The following is a 3,105-nucleotide window of genomic DNA, read 5'->3' on the forward strand; positions in this document are numbered from 1 at the left end:
TAGGATCCTTGAATTATTCACTTAGTTTTATTTTATGTGTTCAGCTATTCAACCAAGATTTATTGAGTCAACACTGTTTAAGGGGCAGCGTCCAGCAGCGAAGGAGGCTGACAAGTCTCTGTCCACTCAGAACCTGGAGTCTGACGGTCCATGTTGAAGAAACGCAGGACAGCTAGCAGTAAAGGACAATCTTCCAAAAGAGGCCTTTTCAGTCTCTGCAGAATTTTATCAAAAGTGAGCAATTTTATCTTTATGCAGGTGGCAGCCTTGTCTGTCTCGTGTTCCTGAAAGGCTGACACAGTCAACTTTCCCATCTTTTTTTTTTTTTTTTTTTTTAATTTTATTTATTTGGCTGCACCGGGTCTTAGTTGCAGCACGCAGGATCTTCGTTGCCGCATGTGGGATCTTTAGTTGCGACATGCAGGATCTAGTTCCCTGACCAGGGATCGAACCAGGGCCCCCTGCATTGAGAGCACAGAGTCTTAACCACTGGACCACCAGGGAATTCCCTCCCATCTTATTTAAAAGGTCCCTGCAGTGAAATGTGAGTTTTAAAAGTCATGGTCTAGAGGTAGGTGCTGCTGAGAATCTATGAAACCCGAGAGTTGTTCTGAAAAGGAGACACAGGAAAAAGTGTCCCCATCTGGCCTCCGTGAGCATGAGTGGGTTGGAGGAGGATGTCTGCTGCTGTGGCCTCGGGTGGGGTTTCTGCGAAGAGGCCCCTCAAGCTGGGCTGCACTTTCCCCTGAAGCTGATCACAGACAACAGCAGGCTCTTTCCCGCTCTCCTGGCTCATCTTTTACTTCTTTGGTGCCACGTGATTGGACAGGGTGTTGCTAGGAAGAACAGACGTGTAGACACGCTTCCCGCACTGATGCTCTTCTCTTCCTAACGCTCCAATCAAAGGGCTCCTTGCCCTGCACGTGCCTCTCCGGTACCAGGGGCCGCTCTGTGTCTGCCTCACTTTGGGCATCTCCCAGCTCAGTCTAGACAGACTGGCATCTGAAAGGGACGGACGAGCCTCCCACCCTCTGCCCACAGAGAACAGTGCTGGTTTGCAAAGAGGAAGGACCGGCCTGAAGTGAAGGGCAGGTTGCCGGGGAGCAGGAAGCAGAAACTGTCTTGAGGTTTTCATCGTGCCCACAGGATGCATGTCTTCCCTGTTAACTTTTTAGACATCTTTTCACCTAACGCAATAAATTCTAGTATATTTGGGCCGTGACAACCATTGCACTATTTGTTTTCCTTGTTTCCACTATTTATATACCATTTTCTCTCCTTTCTTGTCTTCTTTAAGATTTTTCCGGTATTTTCTATGATCATTTCCTCCCCTCATCGTAGAATTTGTAAGCAAATAGGAAAAAAAAAGAAAAAAAAGAGGGAAATCCAGAAATGACTTGTATATCACTTTAATATCTATAAGAGAAAAAGAAGAAAGATTGTGAAAAAATGCAGGATTCCATAATGTTAAAGGTCAGTGCAAATAGATGAGAAAATATTTAAGTATCTTAAATGAATGGAAATTAAAGATGGGAACAGAGGGTTCATTGTTCTCTCTACTTTGTGCATATTTGGAAATTTTCATGATTATAATATTTTGAGCACCAAGAAAAGGCAAGTCCCCCTGAAGCCTGGAGGGGGTCTAACAGTCTTGGTGGGAATTGACGACTCTGTGAGTGGACAGAAATCTTGGGTCATTCACAGCTTAAATCTTTGGGATGTGAAAACAAGGATTTAAAAGAAGGGATTTGTGTTATGAAACCACCCCTTTTAGTGGGGCTCTCTATGTCCAAATGTGCTGTTAAAAATAATTCACTTAAAAAAATAATAATAATAATAATTCACTTAGTATCCTGGCCAGTGTAGACAGTCGGACACAACTGCAGCAGGACAAAACTCCACTGCCGCCAGGTGGTTTGGGGATAAGCCATTGTTTCCATAGTGGCCTTTTAGGGTTCACTTCTTAGGACCTTTCAACATCAGAAGTATTTGGAATTATGTACAGAAATTTTAAGAAAATCAAACTCGTAGCCTATAGTATTTTCAAGTTAAGGGACTTATGGACAGTTGAAGTTTTATCTGCTCATAATTAGGTTCACTGCAATAAAAGCCCTGCCTGGTTTCTCCTTTCAACTGATATAGGAGCAATTGATTTGAACTTGGGATGTGAAATAGAAATTTCACTAAATTTATTTTCAGTTTTGAAACATACAAGAGAAGTCGCCATGTTTAGAAAGTTAATTTCTCAGATAATGAGATCAATGGTAAAGTTCGATTTGTTAATCAAATAACTGAAGCTCTCACCAAGCAAATTAACTTTGCTAAACTTACACACGCAGTTTAAAATATTCAGAGGGGTTTAACATTTGCTTCCATTGATCAAAGTCTATTTTTAAGAAAATGGAACTGCTTTCAGTTACCAAAATTATAAATATGAGCTGATCTTAAATACAAGGAAGAAATAGTTATTCAAATTCTCAACTTTGATAACATGAGGAATATTTCTTAAAACCAAAGCCAATTTCTGAGTTATGTTTTCTGTACAAAATCCAACCTTAAGAGTGCCAAAACTCACATTTAACACGAGGGAAAAGGCAGACAGAAGCCAGCCGTCTACGACATTTGTTAAATTGCAAGTGTGCTCTGACCAGGGCGCTTTGTGAAGTTCCTGCTGGCCAGGAGGGGGCCCTGCGAGGGGCTCTTAACCTCGGAGAATGGGGACTCAGGAAGTCACTGCTCTGCTTGCCCATCTGTCTGCCATCTCTTCATCTGCACCTCCCTGGCCTCAGCTCTGCGTGGTGCCTCCCAGCTCGCACGCAGCCCTCCCTGCATCGGCTGACCCTCTGCTCCTCTGTCCCAGACCCTTCAGGAGACAGCGTCCCCCTTGTTTCCTCCACACCAGGTCCCCACCCCACCCCAGCCCAACACGTGCTTTGTCCTGGGGCCACATGAATCATACGCGTGATCTCCAGTCCTCATGATGGTCAAGCACAGAGTACTGGACTGGGAGTTCCTGTTCCATTGAGCCGCCAGATGCTGAACCTGGCCTTGGCCCCTGCTCTCCCAGGGAGGGGGTAAGGTCATGGGGGACAAACGTCCACCAGA

General features: G+C 44.3%; 1 non-coding gene across 1 annotated transcript; it reads right to left on the reverse strand.

The window, feature by feature from the left end:
* Positions 1-431: 431 nt before the first annotated feature.
* Positions 432-504, reverse strand: TRNAE-CUC (transfer RNA glutamic acid (anticodon CUC)). The gene has a single exon. It is a non-coding gene; the product is annotated as a tRNA-Glu (tRNA).
* Positions 505-3,105: the final 2,601 nt, after the last annotated feature.

This window comes from Lipotes vexillifer, unplaced genomic scaffold (assembly GCF_000442215.2).
Source record: "Lipotes vexillifer unplaced genomic scaffold, Lipotes_vexillifer_v1.1 scaffold1944, whole genome shotgun sequence".
In the NCBI taxonomy this organism is placed as follows: Eukaryota; Metazoa; Chordata; class Mammalia; order Artiodactyla; family Lipotidae; genus Lipotes; species Lipotes vexillifer.